General features: G+C 39.6%; 1 protein-coding gene across 2 annotated transcripts in view; it reads left to right on the top strand.

The window, feature by feature from the left end:
• Nucleotides 1-13,196: 13,196 nt before the first annotated feature.
• LOC127043534 (cadherin-10) overlaps nt 13,197-25,436 on the top strand; it is a 163,161-nt gene continuing 150,921 nt past the window's right edge. Inside the window, exon 1 of one of the 2 annotated variants that reach the window (XM_050937425.1) lies at nt 13,197-13,272. The gene's annotated coding sequence lies outside the window, so the exon portion shown is untranslated. Of the gene's footprint in view, nt 13,273-14,954; nt 15,292-25,436 lie in introns of those variants that run through there. The other variant, XM_050937424.1, reaches the window with a different exon arrangement.

The raw sequence follows: 25,436 nt of genomic DNA, 5'->3' as shown, positions 1-25,436 counted from the left end.
AGAAGAGCAACAACAATGATTAATTGTCTAGAAAACATGACCTAAGAGGGAAGATTGAAAAAAAAAATTGGGTTTGTTTAGTATGGAAAAGAGAAGACTGAGAGGGGACATAACAGCTTTCAAGTACATAAAAGGTTATTACAAGGAAGAGGGAGAAAAATTATTCTCTTTAACTTTTTGAAGATCAGACAAGAAGCAATGGGTTTAAATTGCCACAATGATTCATAGATTCATAGACTCTAGGACTGGAAGGGATCTTGAGAGGTCATCGAGTCCAGTCCCCTGCCCTCATGGCAGGACCAAATACTGTCTAGACCATCCCTGATAGACATTTATCTAACCTACTCTTAAATATCTCCAGAGATGGAGATTCCACAACCTCCCTAGGCAGTTTATTCCAATGTTTAACTACCTGACAGTTAGGAACTTTTTCCTGATGTCCAACCTAAACCTCCCTTGCTGCAGTTTAAGCCCATTGCTTTTTGTTCTATCCTTAGAGGCTAAGATAAACAAGTTTTCTCCCACCTCCTTATGACCAGGGGCGGCTCCAGGCCCCAGCACGCCAAGCACGTGCTTGGAGCGGCATGCCATGGGGGGCACTCTGCCGGTCGCCGGGAGTGCGCTGGGCAGGGTGCCTTCGGTGGCATGCCTGTGCAGGGTCCACTGGTCCCGTGACTCCATCGATGTGGTGGCAAAAGACCACCTTGGCTTAACCACGAGATCTTGCATGACCTACAAAATAAAAAGGAGTCATATAAAAAATGGAAACTAGGTCAGATTACAAAGGATGAATATAGGCAAACAACACAGGAATGCAGGGCTAAGATTAGAAAGGCAAAGGCACAAAATGAGCTCAAACTAGCTGTGGGAATAAAGGGAAACAAGAAGACTTTTTATCAATACATTAGAAGCAAGAGGAAGACCAAGGACAGGGTAGACCCACTGCTCAGTGAGGAGGGAGAAACAATAACAGGAAACTTGGAAATGGCAGAGATGCTTAATGACTTCTTTGTTTCGGTCTTCACTGAGAAGTTTGAAGGAATGTCTAACATAGTGAATGCTTATAGGAAGGGGGTAGGTTTAGAAGATAAAATAAAAAAAGAGCAAGTTAAAAATCACTTAGAAAAGATAGTTGCCTGCAAGTCACCAGGGCCTGATGAAATGCATCCTAGAATACTCAAGGAGTTAATAGAGGAGGTATCTGAGCCTCTAGCTATTATCTTTGGAAAGTCATGGGAGATGAGAGAGATTCCAGAAGACTGGAAAAGGGCAAATATAGTGCCCATCTGTAAAAAGGGAAATAAAAACAACCCAGAGAACTACAGACCAGTCAGTTTAACGTCTGTGCCAGGGAAGATAATGGAGCAAGTAATTAAAGAAATCATCTGCAAACACTTGGAAGGTGGTAAGGTGATAGGGAATAGCCAGCATGGATTTGTAAAGAACAAATCATGTCAAACAAATCTGACAGCTTTCTTTGATAGGATAACGAGTCTTGTGGATAAGAGAGAAGCAGTGGATGTGGTATACCTAGACTTTAGTAAGGCATTTGATACGGTCTCGTATGATATCCTTATCGATAAACTAGGCAAATACAATTTAGATGGGGCTACTATAAAGTGGGTGCATAACTGGCTGGATAACCATACTCAGAGAGTAGTTATTAATGGCTCCCAATCCTTCTGGAAAGGTATAATGAGTGGGGTTCCACAGGGGTCTCTTTTGGGACCGGCTCTCTTCAATATCTTCATCAACGACTTAGATGTTCGCATAGAAAGTACGATTATTAAGTTTGCAGATTATACCAAACTGGGAGGGATTGCAACTGCTTTGGAGGACAGGGTCAAAATTCAAAATGATGTGGAAAAATTGGAGAAATGGTCTGAAGTAAACAAGATGAAGTTCAATAAAGACAAATGCAAAGTGCTCCACTTAGGAAGGAACAATCAGTTTCACGCATACAGAATGGGAAGAGACTATCTAAGAAGGAGTATGGCAGAAAGAGATCTAGGGGTCATAGTGGACCACAAGCTAAATATGAGTCAACAGTGTGATACTGTTGCAAAAAAAGCAAACGTGATTTTGGGATGCATTAACAGGTGTGTTGTAAACAAGACACGAGAAGTCATTCTTCCACTCTACTCTGCGCTGGTAAGGCCTCAGCTGGAGTACTGTGTCCAGTTCTGGGCACCACATTTCAAAAAAGATGTGGAGAAATTGGAGAGGGTCCAGAGAACAGCAATAAGAATGATTAAAGGTCTTGAGAACATGACCTATGAAGGAAGGCTGAAAGAATTGGGTTTATTTAGTTTGGAAAAGAGAAGACTGAGAGGGGACATGATAGCAGTTTTCAGGTATCTAAAAGGGTGTCATCAGGAGGAGGGAGAAAACTTGTTCACCTTAGCCTCTAATGATAGAACAAGAAGCAATGGGCTTAAACTGCAGCAAGGGAGATTTAGGTTGGACATTAGGAAAAAGTTCCTAACTGTCAGGGTAGTTAAACACTGGAATAGATTGCCTAGGGAAGTTGTGGAATCTCCATCTCTGGAGATATTTAAGAGTAGGTTAGATAAATGTCTATCAGGGATGGTCTAGACAATACTTGGTCCTGCCATGAGGGCAGGGGACTGGACTCGATGACCTCTCAAGTCCCTTCCAGACCTAGAGTTTATGAATCTATGTAGTCGCGGAACCAGCAGACCCTCCGCAGGCACGTCTGCGGGAGGTCCACCGGATCCGCCGGACCGGCGAGCGGCAGAGCACCCCCCACGGCATGACACCGTGCTTGGGGCGGCGAAATGTCTAGAGCCGCCCCTGCTTATGACACCCTTTTAGATACCTAAAAACTGCTATCATGTCCCCTCTCAGTCTTCTCTTTTCCAAACTAAATAAACCCAATTCTGTCAGCCTTCCTTCATAGGTCATGTTCTCTAGACCTTTAATCATTCTTGTTGCTCTTCCCTGGATCCTCTCCAATTTCTCTACATCTTCCTTGAAATGCGGTACCCAGAACTGGACACACTACTCAAGCTGAGGCCTAACCAACGCAGAATAGAGCGGAAGAATGACTTCTCATGTCTTGTTTACAACACACCTGTTAATGCATCCCAGAATCACATTTGCTTTTTTTGCAACAGCATCACACTGTTGACTCATATTTAGCTTGTGGTCCACTATAACCCCTAGATCCCTTTCTGCTGTACTCCTTCCTAGACAGTCTCTTCCCATTCTGTATGTGTGAAACTGATTGTTCCTTCCTAAGTGGAGCACTTTGCATTTGCCTTTATTAAACTTCATCCTGTTTACCTCAGACCATTTCTCCAATTTGTCCAGATCATTTTGAATTTTGACCCTGTCCTCCAAAGCTGTTGCAATCCCTCCCAGTCTGGTATAATCTGCAAACTTAATAAGCATACTCTCTATGCGAACATCTAAGTCGTTGATGAAGATATTGAAGAGAACCGGTCCCAAAAGAGACCCCTGTGAAACCCCACTCATTATACCTTTCCAGCAGGATTGGGAACCATTAATAAATACTCTGAGTATGGTTATCCAGCCAGTTATGCACCCACCTTATAGTAGCCCCATCTAAGTTGTAATTGCCTAGTTTATTGATAAGGATATCATGTGAGACCGTATCAAATGCCTTACTAAATTCTAGGTATACCACATCCATCGCTTCTCCCTTATCCACAAGACTCATTATCCTATCAAAGAAAGCTTTCTCCCCCATAAATGTTTTTAAAGAACAGAGAATAAAAATCTCGGAGAATAATTGTATATTTAATTTAAAACAACTTTTACTTAAGAGTCCGAATTGCTTCTGTATGGTAAATGCCACTGTCTCTCGGCTATGATCCCCTTTTAAGCTGCAGAAAAATTCTTTATCTCACATTTTCTTACTGTCTCCACTGTAATTGTTTGGACTGTAGACAGAGGGCCCATTTAAGTCACTGGGAATTGTGACGTTGATTTTGTTGTGCACAAGTCTGAGCCCCTCTGCAATCAGATTATGTCCTCAAGTATACGCACACAATTCCCATTTAACTTGGTGAGAATTGCACATATGTGTTTAAGAGTAGAATTGGAACCAAATGGCCAAACTTTCAAATGCATATTATACTTGCTAATGTGTGCACACACTTGTGTGTGTTGAAATCTGGACTAGAGATGTGAAAAACAAATATTTGCAAGATCAAATCCTGTGTTTGTGTGAAATTACCCATTTATATAGGTGTGACATACCAGGGTACAATCCTGACTAATAAGCAGCTGTGTCACCCCTGCCCTGCAACCTTGCATGCCACATAATGCCTTGCTGATGTACCTCTCAACTGGGTTGCTCACAAAAACAGCCTTCCAGCATGAAAATGTGTGTGTGTGGTGTGTAAAACTGCAGCCTGCCACTCACACTTGGGTTGCACTCTGGCTCTCACCAGCCTTAATTATACTGCAGGGTGACCCCAACACACACACCCCAATTTCACCTCCAAAATGTATGTCCTGTGATGCCCAGATCTTTCCTGGATAGTCCGAATATATTGTCTGTTATTCCTTATTACATCATAGTTATTCATACATATCCATTTAAACACACCAGAATAAATAAAACAGTAAAACAAGTTTATTAACTACAAAGACATTTTAAGTGATTACTCATAATGAGGCATAAAACTCAGAATTGTTTACAAGAAAAATAAGTTAGGCATAAATAAACATTTTATCTTTAACAAACTGTATAAGATTCAAGCAAAGTTTCTCACCTCATGCTTTCAGCAATCTTACTGACCAAACTGTGTAGGTTAGGAACTCTCCCCCAGACTCCAGGAAATGTTTTCTTTGTTGCTTCAAGTGCATTGAACACTCACCAGGCTGTTGTGAGGGGATCCAAATGCTGAATCCCACATGCCCTTTACATGCTGGAGCTGTGCAAAGTTCAGGCACTGTTTCTGGCCTTGATCATTTAGGCACACACTCTTGTATGCAACCCGGATTGCCATCAAAGGGGTGAACTCTCTGGTTTACAGTTTACCTCTTCAGGGCATAGGGTAATGAATATCAGTAGAAACATACACTTTACTAAGGATTATAAAACACCATTGCTCTTCAGTTAACAGGATTAGAGAGATATAGATCTCAGTAAAATAATAAACACACCTGTATGCATTTCCCCTGACTGTTTCCTCACCACTCTAGAAAAGTTTGTGTATTGAGCTGAGCTCTCTGAGATGCCCAGTATCCTTCCCCAGCAGCTCATGACTTCTCTTCTGAAACATGGAACCTACCATGGGTGGTGAGTATAATAGACTAGGGGAGGCTCTGCCTCCTGGGTGCTGCTGCCCGAGGCCCGGCTGCAGGATTGGCAGAGGAAGTTTTTGCTTTATTATGTCCCATGCAGGTTCCAGGATGGCTGAGGAAGCAGTATACCAGGGAGATTACTGATGAACCCAGAAACTGAATAGCACATACCACCTCTTCAGCCACCCCAGAGCCTGCATAGGGAATATCAAAAGCTCAGTTTTTTCTTCGGGAAGAGACGCTTTTCTTGTGATGCAACTTGGGGTCTGGGGAGGGAAGGAGAGGGGAAGCATGGCACAGCTGGCCTGTGGCTCCTTTGGTCATGGGGGGCTCGGTGCTCTGGGCAGCCTGGAGCTCCTCTGGCTGAAGGGGATGGGGGGCGCTCAGGGTTCCTCTGAGCGTGAGGGTCTCTGGGCTCTTGCTGGGGAGGCAGGTCTCAGGCAGAAGGTATGGAGCTGGGGGCTAGCATCCTCAAGGGGGGAGGGCTCCACCTGCCACCCCTGGCAGCCTCCTCTAATCCAGCTAGCCTCCTCTGATCTTGCTGGATTTGCAGTTAACAGAACCCCCCGCTACTAAATCCTGTCTTTTTTTCCTCTTTTCCTCTCCTGAGAAAAGCTTTCTCTGCTTGTCTCTACAGTTTATATTTCCCCCGTACCAAGAGATAATTCTCTCATTCTGTTGCTGGTGGTTTTCCACTCCCATTTGACCCATCTCTTGCACACAAACTGGAGGAAATAGCTTCTCCCAGCTTAAGTGAATCTCCTTATATCAATGGTTCAGTCTTATAAAGTTAAGGTTAATGACAGTCTGTTGTCCCTTGTCTGGTAGATCCATGCTTCAGCAAGTGTTGGATTCCATGTCTACATAGAGGTGATTCCTGATACTGCAATTTCATAATGACAACTTCATAACAACGTGAATTCATAAGTTGTATAGCCAGATTTCCCAAATTGCCTCTCATTACTCGTCGTTATTACCCAAAAAAGTCTCAACTGGAAGTCTGTGTATCTTACGTAGATCTTAAACTATAAACCAAACCATGCAGCACTGGAAATGATAGAAAGGATCCAGCACTTGCTGCTATATATACAGCAACAACATCTTTGTCTACCTGCATGTATGAAGGATTTTACATGACTGAATAAGGTCTGGTGGCTGTTATGGTTATTGTGGGAACCAGGAATTTGGATTTCCTGATTTACAAGTGATTAAAATATCAACCTCAACCCTGCTAAATGGTAAACTTCTTGCATTTGATCTTAGTTAAAAAAGGTATGAGGAATGGATGATTTACTGAATGTCCAAATACACATGATCTGAGCTGAATGTAGCATTTTGAGATTCACATAAATGCACTGGGTGATCTCTTTGAAAATGGCTCATTCACTGTTTAATTGTACGTTCATAAAAATACGTTGGCGCTTCAAAATTACTTCAGGGCATCAACATATCACACTCTGTATTCACCAACTGCACCTGTTCCAGTCATCCTAGTTGTGTGGAACCCATCCTGAACTCTGATCTGCTAGACAGAAATTCCAGTCACAAATAAAAATCACACAACATAAAATGTCTGCCAGTTATCCTGTTGAACTGTTCCTATGTCCATTTAAATTCTGGATGAGTTTTGTAAGTGATGTTAAATCTAGAATTTCATGCTGAGTTTCTCCTCTCTCCCTTCCCACAGAACGTAATAATAATAAAATTCATTGTCCCCCATCATTACATCTAATGTGTATCCCTATACAGTGTTTTTAGATACAAGGCCAAATCCTGAGTTTCTTGCTCAGCTTTTACTCAGTCTTTAGTCTGGAAAACTCCCGTTGCAGTCAATGAGAGATCAGTGCCACATTGCCTCCTCCTGTGGAAGAACTCTCAAAAGCGGTCTATGAGGAGGAGGTTTTCCTAATAACATTCACTGGGTGGGAGATGGATCTTGGTCTTAGCATTCCCGGTGGCTCTTGGAGATCTGTGGGGAAAGAGCTCACCTTTATTTGGAGCCAGGAAATGGTTTATAAGGACAGTTCCTTGCACTGCTGATACTTTCTCCCTGGCAGCCTGGCTCCTGTTGGAGCTTTTCTGATATTGGCTGCTGGTTCTCTGGACTGGAACCAGAGTGTGGTAATATGGCTTTGAGCTATATAACTTTACACACACACACACACACACCCTGCCACAGAGCAGGGGATATGGTCACAGAAGTAAGTCCTCCACTTCACCCTCTTCCAACCTCAGAAATCTGTGGAGGGGCATTTCCACATGAGCCTCTAGTGGACGCTGCTATTGTGCCACAGCAGTGCCGTCACTCCTCATAATCTCTTCAATTTGGAAAGGGAGAGATCTGTGTTTGTAATGGTTCTTCTGCACATGGACACCTGGAACTAATCTAGGCCTCAATAAAGAACTCAAGATGTGCCCAATTCACACCCAGATTTTCTCCTTAAGGTGTAAATACAACTGTGTAAACATATTTAAAGTGAAGTAGTTCTCTATTTAATTTTCACCAAATTTTAATTTTGCTGGTGGGAAAAATACTGTGGTTTCCCATCTGCTTTGTGCTTCCCTGAACTCTGCAAAAGTCATCCATGGTATTATTTAGATTGAAAAGTGTACTTAATTTTATTTCTTTCGCTGCAAAAATCCAGCTTCATTCAAATGTGAGCAATAAAACTGAAGCTAGTTTGCTGTTCCTTGTATCATGTAAGCCATCACATTTGCCAAATGCAAAAAAAAAAAAGATGTATCTGGAAGAACAAAGCTTAAATTTATCAAAGTAGGCGGGCTCCCTCATTTATTTAGTTATTGCTGTGCAATTGCAGATGCATGTACATGCTTATTTAAGTTCAATGGGATGGCAATACACCACTAGTCATCCATTCAGGAAGAGACACATTCACTGTGCTGTTTATACATTACACTAGAATTTACAATTCTTCCAGCTAAAATACACTTGTGATTAAATCCAACCTGTGAAAAATGTCACACTGACACCTAAAATTGGGATAATTTATTTACGTTAGAAGGGGATCAAACAACAGGCTGCAAGAATTGGTTGTCCTATTTCAAATGCAGATCGAAGCTGCAAACCTACTATTTGTCCTGCTTCCTATAATCATTTACACCTGTAAGGAAACTGTAAAAATGTTAAAGCCAAAATTAGCAAGAAAATAATAAACATGTTGTCTAAGGGGTGGAGGGGAGAAGGAAATAGTGACAAACACCAAAAACACTCTGAGCAGCGCATAGAGAAGAACAATTTCAGTGCAGCTTAAGTGTGTAAGTGCCATTAAAATAAAGGTCCTCTTTCTTCACATCTAAATATCAGAAGGAAGGTATACCATCAACAGGCTCATGTTCTGTGGCAGCTATATTAATCAAGCATTTGTTTTTAATTTATTGCATTTCTCTTGTCCATTATATTGCCATTAAAACAGGGGTTTGAAAGGCTGTTGCTTATGCTCTGTAATGATTTGTCCATAATGTTTTGTGGATAACATTTTTTTTTAATCCTTGCAGAAATTCTTGACAAATCTACATTTACCATAGAATTGGTTTATTGCTATCCTGCCTGGTTGTTCCATTTTATTTATGTGTGGTCTTTTGGAAAGACGTAAATGTATTGCATTTCAATCCCACATTTCATTTATACCATAGCGGAGGATGTCTGCAAGGCAACTATTGATAATTCCAACTCTTTATGATGCCCATATTTGTTTATAGCATCAGAACAGGTAAAGACCTAGGAAAAAAAGACATGAAGAGAAGAGATTTGTGCATGGCAGACCTTGTACTATACATTCAGAAGTAATGACAATGGATGAAATAGGGTGTAGAGCATTCCTTGAAGACACATTTCTGCTTTTTCATAAAAGTGGCTTATGAGTTTTTAACTATAGGAGAAAAGGACACACAGGGATGGATTAAGATAGGGTGTTAAATTCCTGGATCTGAGCATAAATCTTAGATTTTTCCACAGACTTTCTGTGTTGGTTTAAAGGAGTTATGATGGTGGGTAGGAGGGCATGGGAAGACAATGTTAGGAGCTGCCCTGGGGGAACAGGGAGTAGTACTGGCAGAAGAACACCCAGAGTACTAGGAACACCATTGCAGGGGAAGCTGTTGGAGCATTTAGCTTGTAGTGAGTCCATTGGAATTGGGTCTGGGCCCCATTTAATCTTAAACTCCCACTGCATGTATTCTGAAACATGCTACATGCTATTCAAACCCTGCTCTGAAGATAGAGTTATTAATTTACTCATGGGCTCATCACTTTATCATCCTAGTTCTTCACAAACATTAATGCATTTATTTTCACAACTCCTCTGTGAGGTGAGGGGCTGGTATTATCCCATTTTAGAGATAGGAAAGTGAGACTGAGCAAGATTAAGATCAGATATATCCATTTATTTTGAGAACCCAAGTTGAGAGAACGAGGACCTGATTTTCAGAACACTTAGAATTCTTTAGCACTGTATAAATTCAAAGCGCAGCTCACATTGACTTGAGTTGCAGCTATGAGTTCTCAACACTTCAAGTCAGACCCTAGAAAATGAGGAACAATTAGTGACCATGTGTAAAAAGTATGGTTCGAGTGACTTGCCTAATATTACACTGTGGCAGAGGCAAGGATAGTATACAATTCTATCCAACTGCCTTAACTGTGAGACTATCCTTTCTTTTTCTGTAATGAATGAGGCAGGTGTCCTATCGACAGCCAGTTTCCTTCATTACACAACCCTGATTCATCCTCAGAGAAGGTCCACACTGCACTGTCTGAGGCAGGGTTCCTTTGGGAAAAAAATAGCATGTGTCCATGTAATTAATGACTATATCATAATTCATACACACAAGGGAGCTAAGTTAAAGTAGCTCAGATCACCTTAATTTTGCCATTTCCTAATTTTTCAGAGCTTGACTTTGCAACCTGCATGTTCTTTTAAATCAGTGTTTGGTGTGTCATTTTCTAGGTTTTTAAGAAGCAAACTGATAAAACAGAAATTTTACATCATGTGACATCTCATTAACACCCACATGGTTCACCAGCTGGGTTGGAACTTTTAGATCCACTGCAAAGACTTCTGCCATATGATGGACTAACGGATTAACTGATGATGTTAGGAGGCTGTTGTCCTAGCACTAGAGGAGGATCATCACTTTGCAAGTGATGATCATAGCTATTTGCTGACAGAAGAGGAAGGGTGTGACTCAAGAATCTAATCTTTGTTCCATTTCACACTCTGAAAGGGGAGGATGGTCTAGTGGGCACAGACTTTTCTGCTCATTCTCCACAAGCATGACCCTTTCTGCCCAGTCTGCTCCCACTTGACATAATTCCAGTCCTGTCTCTTCCACACCTCTGGTTCCTCATCCCAGTCTTGTTCTCCTCATCTATCCAGTCTCCACATGTTTAGCCTCTCATCCCAGTTCCAGGCTCTTTTCCCAGCAAGTGCTAGACTCTTCCCTCCCCATGATCTCATCTGATGTCTCTCTCTCCCCCAACCTGGCTTCTGGTTTCACCATGTTCCCAATACCCAATGGTGCCCAGCTCCTCATCCAATCTGTGTCCCCCCACCTCCTTTTCCAGTTCTTTTCCCCAACCAGAGCCTGTTTTCCCCTCACATTCTGCTTCTTGTCATATCTCCTTCCCTCCTCTCTTCCTTCCCTCTTCCTAAAGGGATCCCAGCCCCAGAGTCACCCCAGCTTTTCATTTGACCTCAGTATCCCACCGATCCCCTGGCTCCCAATCTCCAGTCAGTTGCAGTCCCACTCCCCACCTTTAGATTCCAGATCAAGCCCCAGACAGTCCATTTCCTTCACCCCAATTCCCAGTTCTAGTTTCCCTCTGACTCCATGCTCCAATCTACTGACCTCTGGTCCCTACTGCTTAAAGTGGTGTGGGGAAAAAAGCGGTAAAAGAAGGGGTCTCATTACCCCCACATCGGCCCATCTCCTGGCCCAGCAATTCTGCCCCAACTCTCAAATCACTCCTGTCCCCATATCAGTTTTGCCATCCTTTCCCTCCAGTCTCAGCTCTGCTCCCCCTACAGCTCTTTGGAGTTCATCAACTCCCTCTACCAGGCATGGAGGGAGGGTTTGCAGCAGAGTTACCTCCCCCTTCTTCTGGGCAGGTTGTTGCATGGAGAGGGTAGGAGCAAAGAAACCATTCTGTTGCTCACAGGAAGGGGAGGAGAAGGGAGAAGGGAAGGAAGCTGTTCTGAGCTGCTGGGCTCTTTTTGCTCCCTTGCCTTCTGTGAGAATGGTGTTGGGTTGATGAGGGGTAGTGAGGAGAGGTCCACCTGCCTGTAACAGCCCTGGTTAGCTGCTCTATCCCAGGAGATAGGCTATTTTCCCCAACTTGCCTATCAGAGGAAGTCTTTCCTTCAGGTGGTACTAAAAACGTGTGACCCTCAGTGACCCAGCTTTTTCATGTAAAGCTTGTTCCCCATTCTCTGCAAATCTGTTTTTGTCCCCCTCTGCATTTGAGTCATGCCACTTTCTCTTTCAAGCTTCCTGGGCCCTGCAGGGGGATGATTCAGAGCACAGGGAGAAGCAGATTCCCCACACTCAGTTCAGGTTCCCAGAACTGGACCAAGCATGGCCTGTAGCATCCCAGAGCTGCAATTGCATAGTAAATCTTGGTCCGCGTGGATGGAATCTTTGGGAAATATAGCTTCTAAACACTAAGAAGTCTCTGTTGCATGTATGCAAACTGCAGTTTTTCCAAAGTCTTATATAACTTGGCCACATTTGGATGGATTTTAATGGAGCTAGCAAAAAGCACACTTCTGACACAAAAGTTCCAAAGCATTGCAGTATTTAAAGCTTTTTCAAAGAAAAGGTCTCCAGAATATTTTAACATAGGCAAAAAAGTGTATTTTCCCTAGCCTCGGTCTCAGAAACAACTAAACGGTTTTGGCTGAAACTTACTAAAATAATTCAGCCTGAGGCAGACATGCAGCAAGGAAATCTTCAACCCAAATGGTTAAAGTATAGCAAAGTTATAAGCTACTGAAAATGGGCTTATAATGGGAAGTTAGGCAACCTTAAAATAGGTAGTGATACCAGTCCTGCCTATAATAGTACTCCTCCTCACACACGGTATATAATAGTAGATATTAGAAAGTAAATATTTTGCCAGTATTTTCTTGGATTCTTGAGAGTAAATAACGGCTCTATTTTAGATACTACTGTGTTATCACTGTGGGTGAATGTTGACTTTTTAATGGTGACCACTCCATGAGAAACAGAAGCTAGTAACCTATTAGATGTTGTCTATGCTTGACTGTTAATTCAGATGAAGGTAACGTGAATTTGGAGTGTGATAGCTATTTATGAATAGCTCTATGTATGGACATTCTTATTCCAGAGTAAGAGAGCCTTGTTCCAGTTTGCTTAGTCCACTTTAATTAAGATTAAGTTTGAATTAATGTAAACTGGAACAAGGCAGTCTTATTATGGAATAAGAATGTCCTTTAAATCATCTTGTCCTCTCTGTGTGTGTGTAAAAGAGACTGTGCATATATATGTATGTTTTTATGACTATATATAAAATAGCTCTGTTGATACACATTGTCATTTTATTTCATGTCATGATGACTGCAATATTAATAACAAAGACAAAATGTAAAAAAAGAGGAAAAATTACTATCAACAATTCGTAACATAAGAATCTGTTAGACCATGATCAGAACAGCTATTCAGGTTTGCAAAACTATTTCACAGCAATGTATGTTTAAAAAAATTGTTGTAACTCTCTGCAGCTATTTCAATGTACCTGTTACTTTAAGAAACTATTCAACTTGGTATTGCAGGTGCCACCCTTGGACATGTTGCTCTTACGAAGCAGAAGCACAGTTGGTCCCGCTGGAAAAGGCAGTTGTAAATACCATATTCAACTCAGTTTGGGGAAGAGTCCATCAAACACAAAGAAATTTTATGTTTCCTGCCTCATATGAATAAAGAGAAAGACTGGAGGTCAGTAAAGATGTCACAGCTTTGTTGCAAGATAGATTGGTGGGAAGTGTGGACAGCTCTCCCCATGTTGGAGAGAATAAGGAAATCAGATTTATTAATTCCATACTCTAGTCCCTCCTTGAGAAAGAGTGAATGATGGAGAATGAAATTCTATGTAAAGCAGGAACAGAAGCAAGATCATTATTTGTCATATTGAGCGAGCTATGCGAAAAGAAAGAAATATAAATAAAATGGTTTTAAAATGTTATGCATTGTGCTATATCCTAGAGAGAGAGAAAGAGAGAGATTTTCTGTGTCACATTGTTTTATTCCTTCATGTCAATAAATTTTACTATTTTACTTGTGATTGACCTTAGCAAAGGCATTCTCAAACTCTATGCATTGCATGGGCCACATCAATGAACTGTTTTCTCTCCCATTTGTGACTGCACAGATTACCTCCTCTCCCTTGAGTGATCCCATTACATTCCTGTGGCAACTGTAGCAATTGCTTACATGGAAAAAAGAAAGTACTTACTTTAGTTCTTGATGTCTTTTTTAATGAATTCATCAGCTGGAAATGGGAAAGAGAGAGAGCACAATGTGCCCTTTCAGCACTCATGAACCACCATCAACTGCTCTGCTGACCTTCCCTGGTCCATGGATCACATCTTAAGACCTGCTGACTTAGGCAATGAGTCTTCTATCCCTTCCTCTGAAGAGACTACTCTGTAGTGTAATGCAATTCACTGCTAGTAAATCATTGTTGATATTATCTGTCTCTCTCTCACATTGTGCTGCATCCTGAATCTGATACATCTTAACTTTTGGGGAAGGGTTTAGGCCTTTTTTACAACCAGAAAAATTCCCTCTTGGCACTGTTTGGATGGAGCAATACTGACATCCACTGACGTAATCTTAGATGGATATTTGCTGTATCTCTCCTAACCAATGTTACACAATATTCTACTATAATACAGAGAAAGGATTGGGCATAATATGATCCAAGGTGGGATTGTGCTGAGTCCAATTTGTTGTATTAGGAAACATCAGCTGTTACAGTTTAAACCTGTGAAAAGGATTACATCAGCAAAATGGGAAGCTACAGTGTAGTGATCCAAATAACAATATGCTAAACACAAGTGATTCAGATATCGACTTGAAGAAAATATAAGGTTGGAGAGAATGAATAGTAGCTTTGTACCATCTTCTCAGATGAGGTTTAGAAGTATTTTGGTATTTTATATGATGTGAACCTGCTCTGTTTTGTACACAGTATAACACTGTTGGAGCAGAAGAGACAGATTTTTTTTAAACTAATGGGTTATGCAGTTCAGTGAAAACAATAACAATAATAATTAATAACTCTCTGCTTGCATCTCAGAGCTAGCTGTAATTTAACTTGGTATCTTGTTTATTTAGTTAGTTACTGTTCAGGGGCTTGCAGGATTACTGCAGGATTACTGATGATAAAGGAAACGTAAATATATCTTATTAAGAAAGAATGCTTACAAGAAGTGGTCATGTGTTTACTGTTTATCACTGCAAAAAGAGTAGATTAGGCTGATTACCCTGGACTTCAGACACAGAGAGCCTTCTATCAAGAGGGGGAGGGGGAAGCTTCAGCAAAAAAGCTTTCCTTTCTCTGTACCTCCCACTGCATTCACTTGCAAATCACTGTGTGCTTGGGAAAGCCTCTCTGCTTTCCCAGTCTCTAACCTTCCCATGGCAAGTGCTGTGGTTCAATCAGCAGAACCTCTCTCTCTTTGAGGGAGCGATTTTTTTTTTATTATTATTATTATTATTTTCTTAATCACGAGCGTTGAATGAAAGCCAGTCAAAGAGAGAGCTCCCCCCTAAGCATTGGTTCCCTGCTGTCCAGAGTTAAGTGATGCTGTGAGAAGAAGCTGAGTTAGATTCAAGTAGGATCAGTCTTAGAAAATAACAGCAGAAAACAAACAAAAAAGGAAAGATAGTAGGAAATTCTCCAGCGTTGTTTGAGTTGGACACTACCACACTTACTCAGAAGCAGAATAAAAGGTAGGAGCCTTTCATAATTGTATTTCCTTTGGTGGTTTTATTTTTTTTGAACTATCAGCAGCACTGTATTTAATGTAATCCATAGAATTATTCTATTATATACAACTTTTATACATAATAAAGGCACTTTGATAAATGACACATAAATGAAATGGAGATAAATGTGTGTATACTGTACTCAAAGTGAACTGCCTTTATACATATTCAAGATTGAACTGCATTTTGCAAAGCTTTTTTTTCCTCTTCCCCCAATAACCAAGCTAGGTTCTAAGCAGCACAGTTGTAATTTGTATTCAAATTACTGCAAAGTCAGTGGTGTGTGTGTGTGTCTGTGGAGGGGAGGATACTATCTGGATTTCAGAAGCATACATAGTGTTTCACATAATTATCGTGAGCATAGCATGCAACATACACATACATGCCCACACTGACTGCATCCTGATTGTAAGTCTGTTACAGCTTACACTATTGTACTTGACTTTTCATTGAATTAAATCCTAACGCTTAAAGCAAATGAGTTTTCAGGAAGCAAGTCTCTGTGTTGAGACTGATGGCAAGGTAGGTACAGGCAATACTTTGTGTGTGTGTATATATATCTGTACACATACGCTCATTCAGAGGGAAAAGTGCACGCATTTTTCCTGTACAAGCATTTGACATTGTGGTAAGAAGGTAAAATTCAATGAAAAAAGAGAGAGAGAAGAAAGAAAATATATGTAGTCAGCAGTTGTTGTGACCCTTTATTGTCGCTGCTGCATTGAAATCCATATTTTATATGTTAAATTTATGCAGCACATTGCAAGTCCAAATCCATATTCCCAAGAAGTAACTGTTGATGGCATTGTAAGCTGCACGAAATATTTGCAGTAGACTAATACTGTACATACTAGTTGCAATCAGAAGAACCTAGCAGTCCTTTAGCATAAGAGAATGAATTTGCACATGCAGTCATTGACAAACAACAACCAGCATTTTAAAACTGACCTATTATCTTTGTTGTTTCCACACAAATGGAGCTATTTCCTATAATCTTCATCTTTCATTCCAGCCTCTCTGTTATCCAAAACTGCACATCCATTACTTGTAAGGTGTTTTGAGATACGTTATTTTGTCGTGTGTGTGTGTGTGTGTGTGTGTGTGTGTATGAGAGAGAGAGAGAGAGAGAGACAGACAGAGAAGAAGAAGCTCTGTAAAGAATGTTCTGCCTGTTTTTTATGGTGACCATAGGCTTTATATTTGTGTGTTACTATTGCCAGATTTTTTACTTGGAAAATATTTCTGAGTCTCAAAGTCCCTTGTTAAATAAACCATTTGCCAGTAATATTTTCACTTTTGTGCAAATGTTCTTGAGAATTTCAGGTGACAGGAACTTTTATGCTAATCACATATTATTGAATATAATGTTAGTTGCCTTAAAGAAAGTGATGAGAGAATTAAGTGTAGGATATGGGTGAGAAGAGGGGAAGTTGGAAAGATAAGTAGTTTTTTTCCAGAGCAGAAAAAGTAGCTCTTTATAGAGTCAATGTGAGATAAATACTTCTTGGATCATAAGATGGTAATCGTGTATGTGCCTTGGGAACTCCTCAAATTCAGACCCATTCTGGTAAAATCCAATGTAGCTGACAAACTCATTTGTGCAGCAGGTTTATGTAATAATTTATTCCCTCCTTAAATCAATGTTTTCTGTGGTTTTAAGTGTCAGGGCGAGTTTGTATGTTTGAACTTAATTTTGTGTGATAGAATGTTAATGGTAAAATAGATCATAGCATACACTTTATGCTAGTCTTATTTTTGTAATGCTATATTTGATTTTGTAGCTTTGGATGGAATAGGTAAACAGATCTTACTGCTTCCTTTGCCCTTCTTTGATATTTGTAATACTATGTCTGATTTCGTAACTTTAAGTGGCAAAGGAAAACATCAAGGGCATATATCTGTAGGTATAGATATTTATATGTCAGTATATAGATACTTAGACTACAGTCGTTTACAGCATTGGTGAGCAGTATTGTGGATTTTGCTTTGGAGTTGATGTGTACTTCTATAGTAAAATTATATATATATATAATATGAATGTTCTCTGTGGACTAAGGCTCTCGTATGAAAATGCAAAGTGATGAAAATAAGACCATACAGTTTTAGTAGAATCAAATATTGTGGTTATAGTCGTGGTACAAATATGAGCTTAGTTTAAAAAAAGTGTAACTGGTTTCATACTGTCAGTTAAAGCTATATATTCCTATTAAAACATTTAGAAAATGACAGTACAAAACAGCTTATGTTGAAACAGTTACATATTTTCCCATCATTCTTGTTAAATAACTCAATGCAAAAGACAGAAAGGTTAATTTGCAAATGATGCCCAACTTCGGTTCTCAAAGTCATTTCCTCATCTCAACATGATTTCCCAAGGAAACAAATGACTGAAACAGTGTGTGAGCTGGGTGATCTCCATGCAAATGACTTATTTTCGGTGTCTGTTAATCAGATTTACAACCAGGTGGCAGGTGATATGTTATCCTCTAAGAATTTTCCTGTTTCATACCTTATCATGCCACTAGGTTGCAGCATTAGTGCATAGGGTAAGGGTAAGAGGGAAGTATTGCTGGATTGGCAGCAGTAAAGTAGTAGTAAAGAAGGACTTGAGGACATTTTGGGAATGACTTATCACTGTGGCTGCACCGAGCAATATATGCATTGCGTTCTTTTATGAATTACTGTATGTAACAGAATAGATGCGGAGACGTAATTAACATAACATTCGTAATACAGGCTGAATATCTAAAATAAGAAAGAGTGAAGGAGCCTTGGTTTAATTTTAGTTACTCTCAAACAGACTGTTTGGGTACCCCAAAGTCAAAAAAACATGAAAGATGACTTGATTGTTAATATACTGGATATTTAAGCAATGGTAAAATTGATTAAGCATTTTTAATTTTCACTGATTTGTATGATTGTCTACAGTTATTAAAATAGAAAAAAGAGACTCTGAATGTAGTACAGCAAACACTTTTTAAATTGTGTATAAAAGGTCCCTTAAGAAAAACGTAAGTCACCCTGCACACTCCAATATGGACTGTTCATCAATCTGGATTATATTAATGGTTCACCCTCTGATTTACCATGCTGCCTTTAATAAGATTAATTAACTCCCCTTTAATATTTCCACCGATAAGGATAATTTAATATATGGCATTTCATGTACAAAAAAAAAAACATTTTCCAGAGTTTTGATAAAACTTTTTGCTTTCTGTTTAATTTCCCCCCTCCCACCCTTAGAATAGGTATGCTCTTGATCTCTCTGTGTTTCCCTAGAAAAATCCCTCTGGGGTATGTGTATGTGCATTTTTGTTTCTGCCCATGTAGATTTACACCCTCCTCACTGTCATGTCTTTTGAATTATGACTTCCTTGCAGTTACTGGGTGAGGGTAGAGATTGAAACCCATTCTGCTACTGTGTTGGTTACAGCAGTCAGGGTACAGCAACAGAAAGTAATCCTTGTCCCTTGGGAGTTGAGCATGCTTCATCCACTGTACCACACTAGTACAGCAGAAAGTAAAGGAGACCCAAGCACGGCGTTTGCTTTTGTGTGGAGTTGGGGAAAGCTAGGAATACAATCCAAACCAGAGGGCCCCTGATCTCATGAATCCTCTTTATTAGCTTACCAGTCTATCTTTTACTATGTGGATGGTCTGCCAGAAATATGCTAGCCAATATTTTTGTGTATTTCTTTAGCCTTCTTGACTATTTAACATCAAAGCTGGTTACTCCACGTATAAGGAGGGAAGAAACTTTGTATGTTCTAAAGGGATTACATTACAATAAATAGGGTACTATATTTTCCTTATCGCTTAATTCACATTAGATATCCATTCCTTCCCTGTGTTTTGCCTCTGGAAACTAGTATGAAATAGATGACTGTGTCATTCTGTTGATAAGAAGGATGTGTGTGCTGCAGGAGGCATAAACAGCACTAGAAGTATCTCTGAAACATTCTGTAGGTTGCACTATCAATAGGCCATATGATTTGGGATCTGCTTCTGAACTCAAACCTGTCTTCTTGCTGCAGTAGGTAATCCTATCATGGTACCAACAGGCTGCACTGAGGGAATACAGAATTTTAGGAAGTTTAACTAGATATACTCTAAGGTAACATGGCAGGTGTCTGTTTTAATTATGTGAGAGTGTAGGGACAATATTATTTAATTCATTTAATCACACAATACTTTTCTTTTTGTTACTCTTTTTATTATGACAACTCTTACATATAAGCCAAACCAACTTTACATCATATTTAATTTACAGATAAAGGATACAAAGTCATATTTTGTTTTTGGTGCTTTAAAAGGTAATTCTTCAGAAAGAATATCTAGTCGGAAATGAAATGCCCAGACATTTGCAGAATTCTGCTGGTGTTCAAAAGCCAAAGAAGTTCCCTTCTGTGTTTTTTGACAACAGCAGAAATCTTTGAAATATTTTCCCATGTGCAATTTTATATGTAATTATGCATTACATATGTACTATATGTAATTATGCATTTTGTAAATCTTATGATTTTATCACTGGTATTCCATCATCTGCCACATTACAGATAGGCTAATGCAATAAATCCAGTCTCAGTGCTTTGCGTTACCACATAAAAACATGACATACCTCCATTTAGCATGATAAAATCATGCAATTAAAATGAATGCAATCCTTGTGGGCTCTGTAGATGTTATAGTACCCCGGGTTTTAAGGAGTTAGAAGGGGTAGATATCAATAGGGTGACCAGATCTCCCGATTTCTATAGAGACAGTCCCGATTTTGGGGTCTTTTTCTTATATAGGCTCCTATTACCCCCCACCCCCTGTTCCGATTTTTCACATTTGCTAGCTGGTCATTCAGATATCAATGCAATTCACTGCACTTATGAACAAAGAGCTAGAAACAGAACATGTAATATCATGGATTTTTTTTTCAAATTAACAATGTAAAATATGTAGAAATTAATTATCATACCCTCCTGTGTCAGGGTGAGCATTAGTAATGTATATGTAATGGGTTAATTTAACAAAATGAACTGAACATTTGAAGAATTTTGACATAATCCTAATGCTGAACATAAATAAAACAAATAATGTGTTTGTGTCTAAGAAAATGCATCATATGAGTAATGTGCATTCTTTTATTGGTTGCTGCAAGAAACACATGTCCACCTTTAAAGCTATGATACATCTAGGACTAGACTTCACTTCCAGTGAAAGCAAAGGAGACATGTATAAAGTGATGGCATAGCTTTGGAGATACAAACAATTAAAAGGGGGTAACAATCCCTTTATTGAAAATGGAAATGCAAAGTGGACAGGGAAAAATGAATTGTTAGTCAACTGACAGTGTTGTGAAAAGGGAGTGCCTGAAAATATTCAAGGTAGGGAGAGGGTTATAAGGTTTCTAACGATACAACTATTGATCATAACCATTGAGTAGTATAGGAAATCATTTCCAGATATATTTATTTTGCTAATGAATAATCAATATGAAAAGACTCAAGGACTCCTCAGCTTAATCAAAAAAGAACATCTTTATCAATTTGCTGTCCATGTCTCTCAAAGTATTAAATTAATGGAAAAGGCAGACTCAGGCAAGTCAATTATATACTTTCTGAAATTAGTACCATTGGGTATGTCTATACAGCTGTTAGACATCCAGGGCTGACCTGCTCATCGGGCTCATGCTAAAGGGCTGTTTAATCGCAGTGTAGACAATCAGACTTGGGCTGTAGCCTGGGCTCTAGGACCCTGCAAGGTGGGTACATAGGGTACATCTCCACTGCAGCCTGGAACAAGCCTCCCAGCCCAGGTATACAGATGTGTGCTAACAGAGCTCGAGCTGATTCACGAGCAATAGCAGTGTGAACGTTGCAGCTCGGGCTGCAGTTTAGGTTCTCAAACACACCTGACCTCCTCATCTCACAGCTGAGTCACAACATCCACATTCCTAATTTTAGTGTATTGGCTTGAGCCCCCAGCACAGATCTCTCTAGCCTCGCAACCAGCTGCAGTATAGACACACCCACTAAGGGTGCAAATTTTCTGTTAACTTTAATGACATCACAGCCTTCAGACAAAATATTATAATAGCTGTTGCTGGCAACTTAAAATAATATCTATTACTGAAAACATTCCAACTGCAACCAAAGCACTGCCTTGTAAGCTTTACCTTTGACAAAAATCTCTGAGGTTTTTATGCAAGATGCAGTGAAGTAGAGGACATAGCAATAGTTAATGTCTTGCAAGTTAAATATAGCAAATTGTTTTTAAATTGTTTTAAAGCATCACAATTAAGACTGTACAGACTGTTCACGCTGATATGAGTGGTCTTGTGTCATTGCACTGAGAACTTACAGATAATGATTTTGAGAAATGCTGAGCATCTTCAGGCCCTATTGACTTTGATTGAAAATCAGCTCCACAGTGTGTTGTTTCTGAACACGGACCTACACTGTGTAGGTAAATAGTCCCAATTAATGGCAAATGATTTAGGATTATTTTCATGGCCCATAGAAATTTCAAGTGGAAAAGGTTTGTTAGACCGTCCAATACTTGTCAATCTCGCTGTCAGGGCAAGATTGTTCTGAAGTATGGTGGGCTAAGAGTCCAATTCAATTCCCATGAAGGTCTCCAACTGACTTCAGTGGGCTTTGGATCAGACTTCTAGAGAGGGAACTCTTACTTCCCTGCTTTGTGACAGGATGCATTTGCATGAGGAGCAAAATGCCACTGGCCATTTTTACTGCCACACTACAGCTTCCCAAGTGTCTCCCTCCCATTAAATATCAATATTTCTGATTTTTTCCCTGAAATGTGTTTGTTTTCATTGTTTTCCAAGTTGAATTTCATTTCTCTTTCAAAGTTTGGTCTCCTCTAAGAACCTCCCAGTGTACATTTATTTGTAAGGTGGTTTTTTTCCCCGTCATACTGAGATTTGTACTGTTCAAAGATAGAGGCCTACAAACAATTCATGTTCTTTCCAGAATTCTTCACAGTTTGTGAGAAGTTGGCTTAGAATGAGGCTTTCCCCAGAATTGTTTACACATTCTCTGGAATTTTCTTTGTGATCAGACTCTGGTCACAGGTCAGATTCAGTAATGATTTGGCACTATTTTAACAAAGATATCCTGAAAATTCTCAGGTCTACAAATCTGTAATAAATTATGGTGGTGGGAATTAGTGCTTGTGCAAAAAAAGAATTTTAGATGTACACTAACTGCTGTATGCATGTACAACTTGCAATTTTTGCATAAATTGGATCATTGGTAAAGTTTGTAGAATGGTGTCCAAACTAGATTTAGGAAGATTAGAATATGTCTAATAGTAATAGCAGCAAAGAGTCCTGTGACACCTTATAGACTAACAGACATATTGGAACGTGAGCTTTCGTGGGTGAATATCCACTTCATCAGATGCATGTAGTGGAAATTTCCAGAGGCAGGTATAAATACGCAAGCAAGAATCAGGCTGGAGATAACGAGGTTAGTTCAATCAGGGAGGATGAGGCCCTCTTCTAGCAGCTGAGGTGTGAAAATCAAGGGAGGAGAAACTGCTTTTGTAATTGACTAGCCATTCACAGTCTTTGTTTAATCCTGAGCTGATGGTGTCAAATTTGCAGATGAACTGAAGCTCAGCAGTTTCTCTTTGAAGTCTAGTCCTGAAGTTTTTTTGCTGCAGGATGACTACCTTTAAATCTGCACTAGTGTGGCCAGGGAGGTTGAAGTGTTCTCCTACAGGTTTTTGTATATTGCCATTCCTAATATCTGATTTGTGTCTATTTATCCTTTTACGTAGGTAGAGACTGTCCCGTTTGGCCGATGTACATAGCAGAGGGGCATTGCTGGCATATGATGGCATATATTACATTGGTAGACATGCAGGTGAATGAACCGGTGATGGTGTGGCTGATCTGGTTAGGTCCTGTGATGGTGTTGCTGGTGTAAATATGTGGGCAGAGTTGGCATCGAGGTTTATTGCATGGATTGTTTCCTGAGTTAGAGTAACTATGGTGTGGTGTGCAGTTACTGGTGAGAATATGATTCAGGTTGGAGGGTTAGGGTTTTAGTATGTGATGGCCAGTGGAGTTCTTAGTAATGTTTGTTCCACTAAGAGAAAAAACATAAAATAAAGGTGAATTTTGTCATATCAGAAGTATACGTATTTTTGAAAAACTGCACATTCTCACCTCAAAAATAATAATAAGACAACTCATGTTAATCATGCAAACTACAGATGAAATGTGCAACTTTTACTAGGAGCATGCACTGGTGAAAAGTGAGCCATTTGATCCAGTTCAAGGCCAATACCCCACGGTTTCAAAGGCCATTTTAGGCCCGAAGGAGCAGGAGTGGGATTTTTGGGGCCTGGTCAAAACAACTCCCCAAATCTTCTAAGGTTTTACATTGAGCTCATAAAAGCTATGGGCAATAAATAATTTTCTGATAAAAAGAGGGCTTTTCCAGCCAATTTGTTGTCTCACTCCTACGTGTCCCAGGAGGAGGTGCTGCTTCGTAAGACTGTCACTGCAACTTTCCAGAGCACCTGCCCCTTTTAGAGACTATTGCTGGTTTCCTCACACACTCAAAACTCCTACTATCTTCAGGGGGTATTTTGAATGAGTAACAAATACAGCAGCTGGCCCATATTATGCTGAGAAATTACTTAATGGCAGCTGGCTCTATCCTGCAATAGTGCATTTAGGGCATGCAGCTGTGCATGCTCTTGATCTCTATCCTTTCCCTTCCCTTTCTCTTTTTAATCACCACATTTAGATTAAGATTGAGGTTGCTATTGATTCATCTAAACATTAAATCATGGATGGGTGCCTGTAGTCATCAAGGGTTTTTTGATGGTTTTTAAGTATCAAAGGTATGAGATTCTGCAACAGCCTTCCAATGAGGGTAATAAGGGCAAAAAACTTAACTAGTCTTCAAATGGAATTTGGTAAATTCAGGAATAGGATTATATGATTGGATCACCAGCAATGGCTGGAAACTGTACTTGATAACCTAAAAGTCCCTTCCAGTCCTGTGTTCCTAAAATCTATTATATATATTTTTACAAGTAACCACAATTTTGGCAATGAACCTAAAGCAAGGCCCTGTATCTGGAAGAGTTTGGATCTGAATTTTACAACGTGGACCCATCTTTATACTTTTGTGAATCCTATTCACTTTACTCATGTAAGAACTCCCCATTGTACCTCAGAAGAGTTACAGCCCTGATTTGGCATTCTATTTTTTTTTTTAAGTAAATTACTTAAACCCCATTGCTTTCACTGGCACTTAGGCACATGCTTAAGCAGTTTTGCTGAACTGAAACCTACAGGAATGAGTTAAATGAGAAGGATTTAACCCTTAAAAGGAATCCTTTCAAAATGGCATTTAATAAATAAATATCCCCAAACTACTGGAAATAATTATTAATCACTTTAGAATATGAAAATGTCCTAAATCTGCGCTAGAACAGTCCATCAACTTTAAAGGTAGTAACTAAAAAGCACAAACCAGGACATTTACAAGAAATAGGAAACAAGGAGAGATTTACAAAAGTCAAAAGAATGTAAATAACTATCATATTAATTATTAAAACTATGAGAAAATGCAAATATTGAATCTAGCCTTTCAAATGTAATATTATAATAAAATATGTAAATACCCTTTATTTGGTACTGTACTATTTATTTCCAATTGTTTAATTATACAGTCTTTTGCACTAGTCAGTACTATAGTACTTTAAGGGGTTTTGTTGTTGTTTGTTTTTTTTTTGGGGGGGGGATGGATTTTGATTTATGCATTATTAAAGCCTCATTCCTGCAAAGAGAATCACATGCATGATGCACCCACTAGCCTATCCTCAGAATTTTCATTACAGAACTAGGGCCTAATTACCATTTGTGACTACAATGGTGAATTATAATCCTGTCTAGTGAACAGTGTTTATCATTCTCAGCATTGTAGAATCTAGAGTCAGTACCACAGAATGTGAGAGACCATGGCATCATATTCCTATATCACCAGCAGGCATTCATTTTATTGAAAATCCTGTTGTACCTAAAATAAATGTGGCAGCATGGGAAGTATGTGAAGGCAGAATTTGGCCCTGTGACTCAT

Source organism: Gopherus flavomarginatus, chromosome 2 (assembly GCF_025201925.1).
Source record: "Gopherus flavomarginatus isolate rGopFla2 chromosome 2, rGopFla2.mat.asm, whole genome shotgun sequence".
Classification (NCBI taxonomy): domain Eukaryota; kingdom Metazoa; phylum Chordata; order Testudines; family Testudinidae; genus Gopherus; species Gopherus flavomarginatus.
Note: the sequence above shows the minus strand (reverse complement) of the source record. Positions and strands in the feature narration are given on the sequence as shown.